Genomic DNA, 19,849 nt, shown 5'->3' with positions numbered 1-19,849 from the left:
GGGTAAATGAAAGTGGTAAACCAAGTAAATAATTGTATTGTGGGTGCAAGGCGTGACACCACCGCCGGCAAATTGCAAGAGGACATTCCTAGAGCGACCGTCCAATAACTGGAACTTCTCATTCTATACACTTCTATCTTTATCCCACTTCAGTCGCTTCCCTCTTAACACCAATATCATCAGAATGACATTCTGGTTACTATCATTACAACTTAGTGAAGCTTTCACCTGGTGAACCGAGCAAACTGGAAGGTTATATAGACCAGAAAGTTTCTGTTAGTTTCCAGTTTAGACCGCAACAACTAAAACCAATAAAAGTCAACAATGAACATAGGAAAGTTCATCAACTTTGATTATAACATTCTAAAGAAAAGTTAATTAAGAGTTACTAAATAAAAAAATTCCAAACACTATAAAACAAATATAATTAAAAGTCACATCCACGCAACCTTTAGGTGAAAAAATTATTAATAACTTAGTTAGAAGCAATTACAGAATTACATCATTTTTTTTTTAAATTGAAAGTATTCAAACGGTTAAACCGTTGGATTTATTTCTTTCAATGCGGGATTATCGCTTTCCTGAATTTGTTTATTTGAAAATGATGCGGATAATTGGCCCAGGATGCTAACTTTCTAAATAGTAGATTATCATATCTGTTCGGTGCATTTAGAAATAACTAATCTGCAGGGATGTAAGTGTACTCTATAATAATTTTTACAGAAATATTTCTTCCTTTGGGTTTGAGAGAGTCCTGTTTAAAAATACGGTAGCACATAAATAAATTAAGGGTTCTTATTGAGTTTTCCAATTAAGGCTGTGTTGTACATGTTAATGATTGAGAAGTTAACATTTCAACTTAAATTTTCTCCATTATGCGTTGGGGTTAACTTTTCGTTGCCCTAACATTTATAAAAGCTTATCAGCTATAAATCAGAAGTATTGCAGTTTTTAAGCGAATTTATTAATTCTGGATTCAAATATTTATAATAATTTTGACTGCTATTGGCCACTTTTAAGGTAAAAGCTAAAAATAAATAAACACAATTTTCCTTTCGAACTTTTCATTTTCGTCAAAGCATTGGCTGCCATCTTTAGAGGTTTAAAATATTAGAATAAAATAATGTTATTTAAAAACACAAACACAACGCACCTCGTGAACACTGATTTTTGTTATTTTTTTTTAAACTAACAGTTCTTTTTATGTTAAATTCAAAAGACAACGATAGCTAATCGTGTAAATTCTAAAATATTCGAAATTGAAATGATTGAAAAGATTTGTGTCTTCATTATGAGATAATCGGAAACAAAATTATTTATTTTTGCTTCTAAGTATATTTTATTTATTTATTGTTTATCAAGAGAATTTGTTAGTGGTTTGAATAAATTATAATTAATTTTGGTTATTTTTTGCACTTGCATACTCTATTTTTTATTATAATTTTTTACATAAAATGTGGTCAATGTTATGAAGTACTTTATATAACTAATTGAGTATTTTATTTCATATCTAGACGTTAAGAGCTAATGGAATAAGTAAACAAATTTTTTTTTTCTTCTGGAAATGATTTAATTGAAGCACGTCCAGTTCAGGTAGAATGGATAAATTGTGTAAAGATGATTGCATTGGTCACTTATCCGACGAAATGAGGGAAAAAGACTGCTAGATTGAGTGAAATGTGAATTGAAGAAAGGATAAATTGAATGTGAGAAAATCGATTGTGTACAATCAATTGACACATGGGCGGACTCCTCTAGATAACTCATTACCTCTACTCTAACAAAATACCTACTACATTTCTGGTATATTCTTTACAGGCTCTGCTTTAATGGCGTCTATTGGTCTTCATAAATTTGTATGGACAAAAACTTGATACAAACAAATACTAAAACTTCTTTTGATCTTAATAAATAATTATATTAGAAATAAAATATAGAATGTATGAACTATTTCGTGCATTAAATGTCGCCTGCATAATTGCAGACTACAAATAATAGAATAGAATTGAGATCCTATCAGTGTCACAATCGCAACAATACGATGAATTAGTAGAGAAAATTTCAAATAATTCTAATGGACTTTTTCTTCAAATGACCTCGCTGATTCTCTGTTATAACAGGATGATAACAAGAAATCTTCTAGGCAAATTAATTTAGTAAAATTCACAACTTGAAAATACGGCCAGATCATTCGGTTAGTATAAATATCAATTTAATTGAGATCGAAAATTTATTTTTACAAGAGCATCGATTAACTTCATCGATCGATGGTCATTGTTAGCCAGCTAAGGGCACACGAAAATTCTCTAAATTAATGAAATTTTAAAATAGAACGCAGGACAACAATGTTTACTGAGGGAGGTAATAACTCAAGATGGCAGCACAGTGCAGACGGCTACTTGTTAGATCTGTCGTTATTCCAGCTAACTAAACAGTTGGTAGCTTTTTTTGCTTGTACTCGTATAAAATTTATTTGGTAGACACTAATTTGTTTATATCGTAAACGGTAATTAAAAATAAGTGCACTTAATTAAATTAAGTTAAATTTATTCTTCTTCTTCTATAACCTACCACCTCTACCAGTAGTAAACGTTGCCCACTACCTTGGGCTTTACTTAGACCGAAGACTTTCTTGGAACCCCCACACTAGACTTAAATGAACAGAACTAAACAGACGCTATCGACTATTTAAAAGACTCTTAGACGATAGATCAAAACTCTCTCTGGACAACAAAAGACTGATTTAGACTTATATTTTGAAACCCAACTGGCCGTATGGAATAGAGCTGAGGAGTTCAACCAAACGCACCAATCTCCAAAGCATTTAATCGCTACAATCTAAAATACTTCGAACTATCGTAAACGCTCCATTTTATGTCTCCAACCTGTCCATACACACTGACCTTAACATTCATTTTGTCACCCAAGTTGCTAAAACACGATACAGAGAACTCCACCACTTCAGCCTACAATCTCATATAAATCCTCTAGCTCAAAATCTTTCTTCTAGAACTCTTCCTGACAACCCGACAAGACGTCTTAAAAGACATTGGCCTCGTGATCTCCTCTCAAGTGAAGAGAGTGACTAACCATCTAATGTTTTGGAGTGTTACCACTGCGGTAACTTCTCCACTCATTTACTTCTACTGTTCACTGTTATCATTACTTATAGCGCTAACTCGCTGATTGTTGCACTATAAACGCAAAAAAAAAATTTATGCTAAATGATTGTAAAAGATAAAACAAAGCATTTTACTTTTTTTTAAAATATTTTAGATAGGTTCAGTCGTGGATCCTAAAGGGAAGCAAATCAACAGTGCATGATAGCTATTGGAACCCAACTTTTACGAACCACTTCTTTAAATTAAAGCAGAATCAAAATGACGCAGTAAAAACTATTAACAAAGTGGACTCAATCAAACAGAGGTCTGCGTTTTCTCCTTATAGCCTCCAGACAATAAATTATTAAGCTTGATGCAGGGCAGGCAGTAAACTGCTATCAATCCCAGTCATTTTTATTATATTTACATTACTGTGGAGGAACGTGCCTAACATGCTTCAGGTGAGATTTGTGTAGCATAACATAATGCTTGGAAAGATCTATACTTTCAAACTACTAGATTACCTCCTACTAAATCCGAACTCAAATTATTTCTTTTATTTACAAATCAAAGTACCAGGCTAGCTCGCCAAGAGCTTTTATACAATGAGACGCTCAAATACAAAGTAAATTTCTGCCTGGACTTGTTATCGTCAAGGTTCCTACCTTTTTGTATGAGGAGGCCCGCCTACGTGGTTTTTGTGACTTTAATGGCAGCGCATGAAGCGTAATAACTAATGAGCAGTTGTCTTAGTCAGATGTACTGAAAGGTCAAACTACAGCATATTTACTGCTGCACTTAGTGTTTTGCATTGAGATATCTGCATTTGTTATGCTTATGGTAAGTAGCAATCGGTTATCTATCACGAGCCTTCTTCAATAGAAACGCATGGATGGTAAGATACAGATGGTAAAATGGAAACAACTCATTTAGTCAGGTTCAAGTTTATTAAATATTTTACATTAATGTAGGCAGGAATCCTCCATGATGCCTTGGGTCCTGGATTACGCCACAGTTTCACAGGTAATAATGGCAGCCACCCAATCAGCTCTATCAAATTTTGACCTCATCACACCGGTGCTGCATAATCCACCCAATTACAGCTATTACATTGATGCAGGATTGATAGTTATAGCAAGCTGATCGATTCCTAAAGTTGTCTTCTAATAACTGTGCGGTAAATTTCAAGAAATAGACAAATAGAAAAGCCTAGTAGAAATTAAAATAATATATAGTTCATTGTCCGACATTAAAACTAACTTAAACTAACTTTAATTAACTTCGTAATTAAATTTACATTCTATATTTCTAACCTCACCATCCATAATGACCTCAAAATCCCTTTCGTTAAAGATCTTGCTAAAACTCGTTTCTTAAAATTTCTGAAGATTGAAGAGAAGATGTCCCCGCGATTTACTCTCATCATAAGAGCAGTGTAGTCGTATATTCACGATAATGGAGTGACACCACTGGGTGCCTTCTCCCGATCATATTCAAGATATTGTTATCTTATATCGCATTTGCTTGATGCTACAGTTGTTGCAGTTGCAAATTTCAATAAAAGATAAAGGAAAAAAAAATCATTTAACTAGATCTACAGTTTTATTTTCTTCTTTACAGACTACTTGGACGACGCTCCAAATTGCCCTTAGAACTCAAACGTTTAACATACAACTATCCTCAAACCTATATGGACTTACGGACTAGAGCTGTGGGGTTCAGCCAAACCTACTAACATACGGACAGTACAAACATTTCAGTCAAAACTCCTCCGATAGATAGTTGACGCTCCTTTCTACGTGACTAACCTCACTCTTCACAACGACCTCAACATTCCCTTCATAGACCAACTCGCCAAGACTAAATACCAAAAATTCCATACTACTCTTTCGACTAGCTTTAATCTTCTTGTTCTGACTCTCGCTTTTTCTGACATCCCTAATACTCCTCGCCGACAGAATCGCCATTGGCCCCGCGACTTCCTTGTAGGCTGAAAACCTAAATCATTATTCTCTTATCTCTTCTCTCTCCTCCTCGTAATCTCCTCCTCACACTCTCCCCTCTCATATAGAGAGTGCTACCGCTGGGTAGATTCTCTCCTCCTGCTCTCCTCCCGCACCAGTTCATCATACTCTTCTCATTTACTGATTGTATACAATGTATACAGATTGTAAATTACAAAATAAATTAAAAAAAAGAAGTTTTATTTGAATTATTTATTTATTTACGATTTATAAGTGAATAGGTAGTATAGGAGTTCCGGAGTTGCATGGAGTTAGACTTCCCTCACTTCTTTCTTAGTAAATACGAATTTACAAACTTTACATCGTAATAAATATGGGAATATAAGTTTGCAAAAAAAAATATATTGGTAACAACTTTGGACATTACAGAGTAAGAGAAAAAAGTCGGATTGTTCACACTAAACTTTCAATATAATTTCAAGTTCGAACTTCACCCTCACAACTTTAATAGAACTTCTATTACTTGCGGTAATGTTTCTGGAGTAAAAAATAAATAAAAAAAATGCGTTGGAAATATAATATAGTTTGAGAAAGTACTGAAACTAAGGAGCAGGATAAAGTTTGAAACCATTTTCGAGACCTAGAACCCCTTTTTAGGAGCGTTAACACCTTCATAGAAAGAGGTTTCTTTAAAAAAAAAGAAAAAAAGAAAGATGCGATTATAATGTCTAAATACTTTAGTGATACTAGACATCTACTGATTTATGTCCAATGCCGAAAGGAGGGAGGTTCAGTAACCAGGGCTACTCGCAGGCATCCCGCTTCAAAGTGATAAAGGATCGTCGAGGAAAAGATGAAGATACCCAACCTGGAAAGCCAGAAGCTAATTGCATCCCTTTAGGGCGATAATGTTGCTACATACCTACGCCTATACCAAATCTATAATATAATTTAGTATGCAGTCCGGTATAGGGTGTTTGCAGCCGAAATAAAACATGAAATTCGAATCATTCTTTTGAACTAAGTGAGGCAATACTTCACAAAGACAATGAGGAAACGAAATTTTGGGTATTAAACATATTCTTCTATTCTCAAAGAGATGCTATTTTTTAAATACAAAATTTTCTTAAATTTAAAGAATTAAAGATAAAATTATAGTTGTCAAACACATGGTTAAATACTTCTCTATAATTCGATTACAGTACAGCTAACAAATCTTAAGGATATTTTGAAATATATAAAGGAAAGTGTGAAAACTGGCCGCTTCCTTCACAATCCAAAAAAAAATTTAAAAGAATCAAAAAAGGAAAACGAGCATAAAAAAAAGTGAAAGAAACTTTTTCAGTAAATTTAGTCTAGAACAACAATAAACTACAATAAAAACTAACTGTAAATTTTCCTTCATTTTGGAACTACATAAACTATCTTTTCATTTCATAGATAATACGATAGAACCAAGAATGACTGAAAGAATACTTTTGTAAGGGCACTCTATTTTATGACCTTTAACAATCAAGTTGAGTAGTTTACTATTTTCAAAGCTCCTCTTGTGACTGGGGCGGAAAAAAAATCAGAAAGACCAAGAGAAAAATAGATCCAATGATTATCTTTGTAGATCGTTTATAAGGCTGGATAGAAGGAAGCTTCATTGCTACTTGTTTAGGTAAACACAGGCACTAAGTCACTTTGTAGCAGGAAGGTTGCTTTTGGCAAGGTTAAAAGCATAGTTGCCCATAATTTCCACATTATTTCTTCAGAAGCGAATATAAATTAATGAAATAAATAGCCAATATTTTAACTTTTATTCTAAGACGAATTACACTACCTTCTCTGTAACTGATTGGTATTTTACTTCCAATTGCTGACCACGTATTCTACTTCAGATTCTTTATTTATTCATCGACAAACATCTCACATGGTTCCTCCATATACGACAACAAAGATAAGATCTTTGATTTTATCAATCGTTCATTGAATCCCTGACCGTTTCTGACTTTCAACTACCATTAGAGGTAGATTAATCTGTTTGGTGTAGAGATTTGGACTTCACTGAGGTAATCGTCTCGCACCCAATTTTAGCTTTTGCTGAAGATCGTGTTGATGGTTAGTGTAACCAGGCGACCTGTTTTAATATGGTTGAGTAGAGCCTTTATTGTGGTATGAACTTTTTTTCTTTAATTTTTGTAGTTTTCAAAATATATTAGCGTACAGGCTTTGTTCTATTTTGGATTCAGAAAGGAGATAAAATGTGGTAAATACAATTATAATATGTAATTTTGAAGGTATATTTATTTACCTTTACGAGTAAACTTCTGTATATTATGTTTTGCAAAAGCGAGCAGCTCATCTAATACGTATACTCTGTTGTAATTTTGTTTGTTTATTTTGTTGAGTCTGCAACAAACCTAAACAAACAATTTAAACAACCATTACTGGTTACTTGGAAGCCGATCGAAACAATCGTTGCATTACAAACGACAGGTCTACTTAACGATAGTAAAACCCATGTATAAATACGTAATTGAACTATGGAAGATCAATCATTCCTTCTAGCACCTATCCAAAATCCAGTCTTTTCAATCAAAAACTCTAAAAACAATTGTAAATTGCTCCCCTTTATGTGTAAAATCTGAATTCAGTATACCTTCTCTTTCCGAAGTGGTTAAAACCAAATATAAAAAGTTTTATAATCACTCTCTGCGATCATCCTAACCCAGGGGTCGGCAACCCGCGGCTCGCGAGCCGCATGCGGCTCTTTTATCCAAATTTTGTGGCTCTTCTGCCTGTCCAAAATAAATTGTATATTTCAATTTTATTGAAACAAATGAAAATTCCATTTATTAAAGTAAAGATATTTTTTCAAAAAGAATTTTAAATGAGATTTGGTTTGAAATTGAATAGAATTATATTAAAATACAGTACGTAATGTATAGGACTGCCACCATTTTCATTCAAATACAGGTTTAGCTATTATTTATTTGTTTATTTACTTTGTAATAAGTGAAAATAAATATATAAAACAATTAAATGTTATTGAATATCATAAAATAATAATTTGAGAATACAAATGATCTACAGAGTTATTTACACTATCATCCTTGCGGCTCTTGGTAAGATTTAGTAAAATTATTTTAGAAGAAATGGCTCTCTACTTAAAATAGGTTGCCGACCCCTGTCCTAACCCACTGATCCTCCAGCTTGGTTCCTCTACTCTTTCTCATAACCCACCAAGACGACTGATACGCCTCGTGACTCCCTAATGGAGTAACTGGAAGAATAAGCATATGTTATGTACAATCAATCAAGGCAGGCCAGTGGGCGAGTCTTTCCCAAGAATAGATTATGCCATTATTAATTATTCCTTTTGCATATTAACTGTTGTAATTAATTGTCCAATGTAAATGGCGAAAAAATGGGCGGAAAAACTTAACAACTAAGGCTGTCCATCCTTCAAGACAATGCAATGCCAGCAGAAGTAGAAGTTACACCATCAAAGGAAGCACAACGGCAGAATACTTCCAAATACTTAATTGACTATGATATATCATTGGTACCTGGTGGCACAGAAAACAAGCGTTTCTACACCTACGTACTTATAAAGACAGTTTATAAATAATGGTATAACGCATCTTAGTAACAGAAACGTAAGAGCAATAATTATTACAAAAACTTCAAAAAAAATAGAAATAATTCCTTCCTAAAAAAGGAGTAAATTCCAAGCTAGCAATTCGTTTTTAAATACAATTGAATAGTAATGAAAATGGAATTAGATGTGATTAAGTGGTAATCTTTTTAATTAATTTTTGGAACTTTATCTACATCCCAGAAATCCCACAAAATGATAAAAGGGGAAAAATGCAATTAAATACTTTCAGTCCATTTTGTTTAAAAATCACGATCCAGGTTTAGGAATACTGTAAATAGTATTATTCAATTTCAAGCTAAATTATTTCGGGATAGGAGAAACGAAAGATCGAAAGAGTAGGTGAGGGATGAATTATTATCATTGTACATTATGCATAAAGAAAAAAACTAAAGTAATTTTACTAAATGCGAGTATATTTGTAAGGAAGAACTTTTTTCAGGACATTACTTGATAGTTTGAATGGTTATCTTACAGATCCTAAGAAATGCAAAAATCTAAACATTTTCCTTAGAAGCAAGTCTGTTTTTTTATATTTTTAATCACCTTCAGTCTAATTCGTAAGTAAATGTTGTGAGAACGATTACAAGCTAGTTTCTATTAGCTTCCAGTGACTTATTGAAACACAACAATTCTGCGATTGGCTTGAAGTCTAAAAAAAATTCTATTTTTGAAACATTTTTGGTTCGAACGCGATACAACAGGAAACCTGCTGGGCAAACTCATAGAATTTCTTCTCTAATTGCAATTTATGGGTACCAGCTGTTTATGCAATTGCAAACTTCAACATTTCATCATACAGTTATTTCGTTCAGATAAATACAGATAGGGTGCGTGCATAGACATTTTTTCAATCATACCCCTCATTCATCTCGACATCTAGATTCGCTCAACCCAAAAAGCTATTCTAAAGTCAGAAGTATCTGAGATTTTTCCTTAAATTTGTCTTTTTAGTTTCTTGCATTGACCGACTTGCACCATCAATCCGGCCCAAATTTAAACAAAAGCAAATAGTGTTCAGAGTGGCAGACATGATGAAGAGAGAAGTGAAAGAGGCTGCGCGATTCCTCAAATTGAATATTGAAAAAGATAGGGCTGGTTTTTTTCCACCAATGTATTGGTAAATTAAGGCATTCCAAGCCAACTGTAGCAGTGAGAATACCAATATGTTGGTTTTTTCCAGACCTCATAAAATAATAATGGTTAATGTCCAAACAAGACCACAAAAACAATAAATAGAGTTCAGGGATTCACGTTTCACTTTTTCCACAAAATAAGTTGAAAATTGCAAATTGGTTGGTTAATTTGCTAAATTTGTATTTAGAGCAAACGATAAAAATACAAACTTCTTAAAATATCCAAAAGAAATTATTTTTACAGCCAGAAAAAAGAATCAATGATTAATAATGAACTTTTTTAGGTTACTATGATCATGTAAGGAGGACATGAATGAACACATTCATTAAACTAATGGTAACATTTCGCAGCCTTTACTTGGACAGATGAGGGACAGGCCCCTACTTCTTAATGAGACAGATGTCTCTAATAGAGCAGACATTTTCCTTCGTTCTGTGTCATGCTAACCAGCAAAACTTCTCTTAAGATAGCAAGCATATGTGTGTACAGGAGCCTTAATTCCCTTAATTTTGGTTTAGAATTTTCTTGTGTCATCTGTTTTAAACTATTAAAACAGAAATCAGCAAGATATTTGCGTTTCCATCATTAATTAATACGCTATAGTTTAATAAATGTAATTAACCTTTATAGATAAGTCATTTTAGTTGGACAATTCAAGTAAAACTTTCATCTCTATATTCCATTAAATAATTGCCTCATTATTATTATTTTATTTTTTTAATTATTTAAGGCGCGTCAACAGCTGAGGTTATTGGCGCCCGGAGCTTTTTTCAGTGCACTGCCGGCCTCCGGAGAGGACAGTGTTCTCTCGTTACAGACAACACTGTCCATCGCCAGACAGTGAGCTGCAAGAAGCTCCTAGGAAGAGAAAATCTAAGGGTCAGCAGCTGGATTCGAACCCGGGACCTCCGCGTGGGAGTCCAGTACGCTAACCGCATAGCTAATCCCTTCCTTGCCTCATTATTATATGGTTGAAGAGAGAGGGAGAAAAGCCCGTTTTTTGCAAGAACATAACAGAAAGCAAAAAGAATAAATGACAATATCAGTCATTATTTAATTAATTTGCCGAGCAAAGGACTAGGTTATATTTTAAGACTTATGCTGTTAACAATTATAATGTGTTTTAGGCGCCACGATAGCCGAGCGGTTAAGAGGCAAGACCTGCAAAGCTAATATGTATTGTGGTACTGGGTACGATTCCCGGTCTTTAGGCCTTGGATTTTATTTAAATGTTAATAAAAAAAAATTTACAGTAAAATATGTTTGCTAGTCGCCTCCGTCCACGACACCTGATTGGTAGTTGGACGTAAAGCCCGCCTGAAAAAACAGAAATTATAATGTGTTTTACATTGTTACACCTAAGGTTGTTGCGTCTTCTAACTGTTTGGGTATTATTTGTATAAAAGATTATAATTATAAATAGCATAAGCCCTGAAGATGAACTAGTTCTTAGGTCGATAGCTCGGCAAAATAATAATAATAAAAAATGATTGAAATTGGCAATATACCCTTCTTCCTTCTGAATTAATGAATTAACTACCAAAAAACAATGAACTAATATAATAACTTCAAACAGTAGTTAGTACTATAATAAGAAAATTGAGAAGGTGGAGTAAATAATAAAACCGCACTCATACACTTTTAGTACGTAGCATTAAAAGTAACAATAAAAAAATTTATATTAAATAATAAAATATTAAAATTTGACACATGGCAATAGTATAATCTACAGATATGGGCTATGCTAGAGGACACGGCCATCTATACTAAGCATAATGTAGGGATGTGTTTTGAACAAGTACTTTACGATCCATTAGGGACACTGAATATAACTGGCGGAGAGAATGGAAATTCTCTTCTATCCTATCATTCTTTCCGTAAAATTCTCTTTTTTCTCTTTCTCTAATAGTGCAATACGTCCCCACAATAAATTGTACCGTGGCCTGACACAATACCAACTATTGCTCATTCAATAAACATTATTGGGCCATTTCCAATATTATTGGCTACATAGTAAAATTGAGATACAATGTTATATAGAGAGATATAATATTCTGGAAGAGATGTTGGCTTTAAAACATCAAAAAGACACGCCCCCAGAAAGTAGGCTGTTATAACATAAATTTCACATGAAGAGTAAGGTGTTTTGCAGATCTATCGGTAAAATAAATAAACTAGATATGCTCACAGTGTAATCAGCATAGAAGATGCAACTACTGTAACTGTAGCGTAAATACTTCTGTTATTTCGAAAGGACTGATGAATTGCTTTTGTTTTTCCAAGTTGGGATTTGATGAGTAAGCCAGTCAACTCAAAGCACAAGTACCATCATTCATTGTCTCGCAAAAACTAGAAGGAACCAGATCCAAAAACCTAATAATCTCCTCAGATAGAGAATCTTGATAATTCTATATTTCTTGAGCAGTCCAATAAAAATGAGTAAGTCTAAAACGTCTTTTAACTCTTTGCGGCTAGGTGGGTTAAAAACTATCCCACCTTTTGCTGCATGGTGGGATATACGATATGTATTTTAACCCTCCTCGAAAAGTTGAAGTTATTCATACATGCAGCTTAATATGTTATTTAAAGTTTTTCATTCAGTTGGCAGTGCTAGGCACCAATGCTAAATGCGTAAATAAGTGAAAAACAAATTGTATATCAATTATAAACTTGACCGATAGCAGTAAAAAATGGTGGCACCGCATACTGTTCTATTATTTTGATGCAGCTGTTGTTAATTCATATATTGTTTATAAAAAATTGGGTCAAAACATGGAACTTAAACATTTCAAGGAACAGTGCGCTGAAGGACAGCGCTGTACTGTCTGCAAAGTTCCGCTTTGTTTTGGTAAAAAGTTGTGTTTGAATGAACATCATATAAAGCATTAGTTGCATAGTGGTATTATACAATACCAGTGTCCCACACTAAAAAAGGACTATCGAAATGGTATTAATTTTTTCTTTGCTTTTTTTCTTATTTCGAGAGTGATGATTACTTGGGAGGGATGATTACATATGGAAAATAATGGAAATGAATGTTTATTTCCATTTTTTTATAATAAAAGAGATTCTGTGCAACTAGGGCTGTTATTTTCTTTAAAATCGTGTGCCTCAAAGAGTTAAAGCGTGAGCGTCAAATTTAAGGACTCTAAAAGGAACCTAATTAGAAACTGCCATGTTCAATGATTTCTGACCGAATAAACTTGCTGCAAACAGAGTTGTAGAACAAACAAACTGACTGACGAAGAGATAGAACTGTCAATAGATAGAACACAGAAGTAAAGGTATATTTGTCATCTTAACAACATGGTAATTTTCTCATACAATCAATATTATTGCTTATTACACCAATAATGTAGCTGGCTATAGTTTTTATTTTAGTTCAAGGTTCTTTTTTCCCAGTATCATTGCGACATGTCGAGGAAGAAATTTTCCGATATTTTCCTTTGAACTCCAAACTAAAGCGAAATGCTGGAAGGCTTGAAATGCTATCTAGTCTTACCATATCTTCAGCGTTATTTACAATTCGAACGTTTAGCAAGCCACAAGAAACTTCAAATTGGAATTTATTTTCTAACTTTTTAAAAAAGAGATACTAATTGATGATGTTGAAACTAAGTTTGGCTATAATACTGGCTGGGAACACATAATCAATTAGTGAAGTATGTAAAACTATTTTTTCTTTTTAATGTTCGCTACCTCCATGTTGTAAAGAAGGACAGCAGGGTGATAATTAGTGTAGTCGAAAAATTATCAACTTATCTCCCAAGTTGATACTTAAGGGAAAGATATTTTTTCTTTTTTGTTCAACAAACTGTTGAACAGCTGTAAGTTGTAAGATAGGGCTAGAAAGTGGCCCTTTTTTTAGACACAGCGCCATCATTATTAACATACAGTCATAGATCGAATCTCTATGCATACGCTCGCCTCTCTTCTAAGGAACACTACACTGAACTACTAATCTTTAATTATTCAGAGATTATTTAATTTTTTACGTAATTGTTCAAATAAAAATTAGTATTTAAAAAAAAAAACACTACTTTAGATATTAGAAATAATTAAATTAAACAATTTTGCTTTAATACTTCTAATAGAGCTACCTCAATGGATTAAGTTTATTAACAAAATGTTTTTTGCTTTGCTAGCCACAATTTAAAGTTAGACATTAAGCTGGTCGGCCATTGTTTAGTTAGGGGCTATTATTTACACACATATATATCCAAACAAAAACCATTCACTAACTGTTGCTGGCTTTGACAGGTTAAAATAAATTCTATTAATATATTTCGTTGGAAATGGATAATATATATTCATAGCAAACATTTCCTACTATACAAATTGTGTAAAACAATTTAATAGATATATATATTTATTATATAATACATTTGTATCAGTATTGTAGATGATTTGTTGAAAGATAATTTAGTATGAAAATGATAGCATAAGCATCATTTATTGTACTCATGTTTCACAAAATTTCTGTTTATTTTACCTTAAAATTGTATTCAACCTTGTTTCTCACTAACAAAACGTTTAAATTCTAATTTATTATATTATTATTATTATTATTATTACTTAATAAAATGTAGAAATAAATATTTACTGAATTGTGAATTTCAAAAATAAGTTATTTATTTAGGTAATTTTAATAAAAATAAAATAATTCATTAGCAATATTAAAAACCGTTAAGCGTTAAAAATTAAATATTGCCAAGAGAGGTATATAAATTCATACAGATATATATGTATTTAGAAAACTGTATTAATTAACTCTTTTTTTTAGGTAATTTTATAATTTAAAGAAATCAAACTTCTTTCTACAAATATATAAAAAAATAAAAAAAATAAAACAAACCTCTACTCAAATTGCAGTTGGCTTTCAACTAAAGGTTAATTAAAATATAAACTCTTTTTTCATTTCTCAGGACTGAACATTTGTTTTATACAATGTTTGAAATAATTAGTAAATAATTAAAGAAAAATAATATTTACGAAGCAAAGAAAAAATTTAATTGCAGCCAGCCAAAATGGTGCTAGTTTTACTTAAGATAATTTTTACTTCTGTTACTTCTTTTAAGAAAAAGCACAGCAATCGAGTCAATTAGATTTTTTTTCAAGTTTAGAAAGGGATGTAGACGTTTTAAGGTGAAATAAGTCTTAAAAAAGATATCTGAAAATTGTCCCTTGACGTGTGTGTGTGTGAACAGTCTCGTAAAAGCCCAAAAAATTACGGGAAACTCCAACTTTTTATTTCGTATCCTTAAGTCCTTGAGACTTGACTATAAGAATACAAACTTTACTGAGTTTATTTTCACTTATTTTTAAAACTTATAACAATATTTCTTTAAAAAAATGATACTTTTCACGAATATAGATCAACTACTTTCTGTATCAAGCATTTTGTTTAAGGAATGTTTGTTTAAAGAATTGATTAACGAAATGCCCATCAGGGCCAAGGCTAAGTACAGAAAATCTTGTACAGAAAATTCTAGTGCTGCACGAGACCGAGACGAGGCGAGACTTTATACAGTCTCGATCTCGGTCTCGGTCGCTCAAGTCTCGGTCTCGGTCTCGGTCTCGTCGAGATATCTCGGTCTCGGTTTTTTGAATTTTTGTTTAAGTATTAAACGCGGTTTGCTATTAATAATCTTTTCAAAAAATGTTATTATTTTCTAATAATTATTTTAATTTATATATTGGTAATGAAAATGTGTGTAAAAGAAGACAACTACTTACACTTCAATGCATCATATATTACTATTACTGTTATATATCTTTATATAATTTCAAAAAGATGTTAAAAACGCGCCATATGAAAGACCCAAATAACATATCTGCCTGCTATAACAAGTCGATTCGTGAAATAAAAAATACACCTCCCAACAAACTTCCCGCTCCATTAGTTATGGCTGTTGGTGAAGATAAAGAATCTGATGATTCACCTTTTGACGACGACGTCTACATCAATATTTTTGCACCATTTGCTCAAAAATCAGCAAATATCACCGAAGCATGGAAGACAGAAATAATTAATTATACCAAATTAGACCAAGCACCAGTAGACGTTGACATTTTAGAATGGTGGAAAACACTTGAGAATTCCTTCAAAAATTTGTCTAGAATTGCGTAAGATATTTTTAGTATCTGTGCAACTTCAGTGCCATCGGAAAGATTATTTTCGCAAGCTGCGATGATAATGACCAATAGAAGATCTTCTCTAACTTCTGACTCAGTAAAAGCTCTTTTATGTATCAATGCTTGGGCAAAGTGTATCTTAAAAACGAAAATTTGTGGCAATATTTTTTAGGAGCATAGATAGTCTTTTTTTCAAATTCACTAATTCCAAAATTCTAAAATAAAATTCAAATAATATCAAAGTTCAAAGTATTAGATTATTAATAGTGAAATTTATGAAATTGAATGAATGATTGATATGAATAGTGAAATTTAGTGAATTTATGTAAAAATTATGTAATTCGAAGGGGGCCGCCACGGTAGCCGAGCGGTGCGAGACCTGCGAAGCTAATGTGTATTGTGGTACTGGAATCGATTCCCGGTCTTAGGCCTTGGATTTTATTTAATGGTTAATATGAGAAATTTACAGTAAAGTATGTTTGCTAGTCGCCTCCGTCCGCGACACCTACCTAATTGGTAGTTGGACGTAAAGCCCCGCCTGAAAAAATAGGCGATTATTTTACTTATGTAATTCGAAGTCAAATAGATGTATTAATATTGAACATATATAATAAAATCGTATCTTTTAATAATTAATTCAATACCCGTAATGATTATTTATTAATAAAGAACACAATTTTATAATTTTGTAGCTAAAAATTAATATTTGAAAAACCCAGACGAGTCCGAGATTTCTCGACGAGATATATATCATGTCTCGATCTCGGTCTCGGTCTCGGTTGCTCAAGTCTCGTCTCGGTCTCGGTCTCGGTCTCGGTACCGAGACCGAGATTTGTCTCGTTTCTCGTGCAGCACTAGAAAATTCACTAGAATGTTGCTAAAAAAAGGCACATTTTATTGATTCAAGTTTGATGGATGGAAATTTCAGAAATGCGAATTTCTTGATTAATTTTGTTCAGATTCCAGAGATTTTCTCAAATAAACCAAACTCAGTAAAAAGGTAAACACTTGAGTGAATTATTTGTCCATCCGACTTGTGACTTCTGAAAGTCAATTTCTAACTCGAGTAAAGAATTTTGAAGTTGTTTTTCTCAACTAGTTGCAATTTCTGAGTTTTTTTTTTGTATTTTCAGCAAATAATTAATTCTTCCTACATTAAGTAAAGTTACTCTATAATTGAATTGTAACGAAGAATGACCAAAAAAGGGAAAAGAATAAGTATTGAGAATTAATTTTTTTTTTTTTTTGAGAAGCTGTAAAAATTAAGTCTAAGCTAGGTTTATATTTAGAGAATGTTGGGTAATCATCTTTTAATTTTATTACAACAATACAAACTCAAGTTTAGGGTATATTCACATAAAATAAGGAAGAACTTAAAATGTATTAAAATGAACGTAAACTTGAAACTTATTAAACAATCATTTTATTGATTGACGTAAAAAACAACTGTTTAAAGTGAGAGTTATTTAAACTTTCCAACTCTGAAATAACGCGTTCACTAAAACATTTTCTCTTTTAAAAATGAATTTTGTTATGAAATGTAAATTAAACGGTCAGTAGTTTGTTAATTTTAAAGATATTAATGAGAAAATTACTGAGTAAAACGCGAGAAAAAAATATACGCAAAATATCTGTGAACACGGTTTCAATAATAGGACTCAGCTGTGCCAGGAATAGCTGACAAGAGATTCCATAAAAAGCAACAATCAACTGCTTGTAGATTGATTGTACATCCAGAATTGTAGATATTTTGGACACTTCTACTGATCTAGCCTTTAAGAGTTTAACTAAGACTGGTTAACCTTTAGTTTCGAAAAGTGTACGATTTGTACGGAAAGTGTAAATAGTAGAAACAAATCTGTTTTAAGGTTTAATTTTACAAAGAAGCACTTTAAAAAATTGGTATGCTTTACCTTAAGTCAGCATTGGAGTTTAGGTTAACTTCACTGCCAATATTTTGACGCCCAGACGATTACTGATCTGCACAAAACAAAACAAAAAATGAAATTTATTAGGCTGACGTCTTATCAAATAAAAATAATATAAATTTAAAGTTGCAATAACAAAAATTATTTAAAATATATGTAAAGAATATTAGCATAGAAGTAATTGCCAAGCATAAATCTTGGGAACAAAAAGAAGCAAATAGATTTTGTTCAAATAGCAAAATGTCCATTAATTCTTTTTAATTAAAACTTTTTTACACCGACAATGAATCTTGCGGTCAGAAGCGAGTGAAAGAGAGGTCTTTGTTTTAGAAATAAAAAGAGGAGGTAAAAAAGTACGGTGATATGATTAATAGGGCTGCCAGAGGCACACTTTGTAACTGGCGCAAGGGGTAGAGAGAGCAAATACTACCAAAGAGTTTTTAAGTACAGTAGGAAGAATAGACACAAGGTGCTTTTTGTATTGCGGTAGGTAGGTAAGTAAGGTTGGTAACCGAGTTTGAACAGGGCTAAAAGTTAGGGCAAGTTGGGTGAACATTGTTAGAGAGACTAGAGGGTAGATTGTGACATAAGTTGGCAGAGAGTTAGCTGACATTTTGCTCTAGCTAATCTTTATTTAGGTGAGAGGCTAGTTTTTGTTACACTCACTATAGTATACACTCTCGCAATTTTACGCTTATTTCAGGGCTATGAAAAAAAAACACCTCTTAAATACTAAATTATCGTACGAGCGTATGTTAATTTTTTTTGGCCATAAATTTGTACGGTCACTTTTTAGTAAGAATGTGGAAGGGATTTTTTTGGGGGAAATTAACAAAACATGATCTTTCATTTTTAGAAAAGAGAGAAAGAAAATATGTTTATAATCTGACTACCGCAACGCGCAAAAATATCATGCTGACCCAAAAGGGCAACGTAATTATTAATTATTTTTATTCAAGAATAATATAACCCAGTATTAAAAAACACAATTAATAATTAGATATTTGCAAATGCAGCCTGACCAAGATAACTGATAGCACCAACAAAAGTTGACAATAATTAAATGAAAAAAAAATTAAAAATGATCTGTAAATTAAACAATAAATTTGACTATTACAGTTAATATTCAAAAAATTTAATTTTGATATTTCATATTTAAAGAGGAAATTAAAAGTAAAGGAGAAAATAGTTTAAAATAATATTTTACAAACAAATTAAATCAATCAAATGAACTAAAATTCTCTATTTAAAGTTATAATTAATTGTCAGAGTTCCTGAATACCTAAACCAAAGCATGACTAGCCTAACGTGACCGAAATCGAGGATGGACTTGTCCTATACAAATACCCTATGATCACCTCCCAGGAAAGAGTAATTTTTCTCAAATAAATCTGACGATACACCACCAGAAGTGGACAATCTCCCAGGATATGATTGTACTCTTCAAAAAGGCAATGGTTTCGCTCATCAAAGTCTCTATCTAGTCAAAAGCTGTTTAAGGGCAGAAGTTTCTCTCGGACCTTAGGGCTATTCTGAGAAGCTTTAATTTTAAACCTAATATCAATGTTCACACTCCAAATGAATGTGTAAAGGGAAAAGTTAGGCCGCTCGGTTTACTAATTAATTGCTTGAGTACCTATAAAGTTTCTACAGAAAGAAGAAGAAAGAGAGTTTATTACAAAATATCAAAATAAACCCGAGTTTAAACTCGCTTCCCAAAATAATAATAATATTGGTAAATTGAAGAGCTATTTGTTTAGTAAGAATGCTAAATTAAAAAAAAAAGAAGAAGTGTTTTAAGACTAAATTGTGAGAGTAGGGATAAAGTATGGATCTCAAAGAGTTCCAGAGCTGTTTCTGTTGAAAAATGACGTGAGGAAGGTAGAGAAAATAACATCTAATCGAAAAGTGCAATCTACTTAGTATCGATTCAGTAAATTG

At 32.4% G+C, this 19,849-nt stretch overlaps 1 protein-coding gene across 9 annotated transcripts in view; it reads right to left on the bottom strand.

Annotated features, from left to right (window-relative positions):
* Ddr (discoidin domain-containing receptor 2) overlaps positions 1 to 19,849 on the bottom strand; it is a 671,237-nt gene that overhangs the window by 442,515 nt on the left and 208,873 nt on the right. For all 9 annotated transcript variants that reach the window (XM_074119472.1, XM_074119475.1, XM_074119477.1 and 6 more), the window contains one exon: positions 17,894 to 17,960. The gene's annotated coding sequence lies outside the window, so the exon portion shown is untranslated. The remainder of the gene's footprint in view (positions 1 to 17,893; positions 17,961 to 19,849) is intronic.

This window comes from Rhodnius prolixus, unplaced genomic scaffold (assembly GCF_049639745.1).
Source record: "Rhodnius prolixus isolate KJV_2025 unplaced genomic scaffold, Rpr scaffold_2, whole genome shotgun sequence".
Lineage (NCBI taxonomy): Eukaryota > Metazoa > Arthropoda > Insecta > Hemiptera > Reduviidae > Rhodnius > Rhodnius prolixus.
The sequence above is the reverse complement of the archived record's forward strand: the minus strand, read 5'-3'. Positions and strand labels throughout refer to the sequence as shown.